Raw genomic sequence first — 989 nt, forward strand, 5'->3', positions numbered from 1 at the left:
TTTATTTTTTTTTTTATTTTTTTATTTTTGTGTCTGTCATCACGTTTTAGGACAGTAAAAGTGCTTGGATTTTCTTCAACAGTACCTTTTCTGATAGGAAAGTGAATCTAGTTGGTACTTTGTCGGGGTCAAAAGTAAAATTTTTCCAATAGTTTTCAAAAGCGCCGGGAAAAACAAAAGAAAAATTAAGGAAAAACGGGAATTTTTACGCAAAATCTGTTTTCGAGAAAATCGATTTTGGTTTTTGGTGTAACTTTAAAAAAAATAACCGTAGATATATGAAATTTTGACTGAATGTTTATCTTAGCATTTTCTATACACCATAATATTTTCAAAATATTTTGATTTATTTTGAGCTCTTTACGGACATTTTCATTTTCCATTTTTTTTTAGTTTTTTTTCTAAAAATATCAATAAAATTTTATTTGTTGGATAAAAAAGCTTGAAAATTTAATAGAAGGCTCCTAGTATATTGTTTCAAAGGCAGATGAAAAATATTAAAAATCGTTAGTCACAGTTTTTTTTTATAAGCATTTAAAGTTCAAAAAATTACAAAATATGGAAAAATCACGAAAATTTGCAAATTATTTCGAGTTAGAAATTCATAAAAATTTTTCTTTTTAAATCTAAGATATGAAAATGTAATACAAGATTCCTTATAAGATTATCTACCTTTATCAAACAAAAAATATCTATAAGAAAGTCAAATTAAATTTTTTATGATCGTTTGAAATTCAAATTTTTACAACATTGGATATTCACTCGATTTCTCATGTAGCGATTTCCTTATTTTGTTGTAATTCAAAAACGAATAACTGCAGATACATGAAAATTTTACTGAATGTTTATATTAGCATTTCCTATACACCATAAATTTTGAAAATAATTTGATTCTTTTTGAGCTGTTTACGGACATGGTCAGTTTTCAATTTTTTTAGTTTTATTTTCTATAAATATCAATAAAGTTTTATCTGTTGGGCCAAAAGGTG

The sequence above is a fragment of the Acyrthosiphon pisum genome, chromosome A2 (genome assembly GCF_005508785.2).
Source record: "Acyrthosiphon pisum isolate AL4f chromosome A2, pea_aphid_22Mar2018_4r6ur, whole genome shotgun sequence".
NCBI lineage: Eukaryota > Metazoa > Arthropoda > Insecta > Hemiptera > Aphididae > Acyrthosiphon > Acyrthosiphon pisum.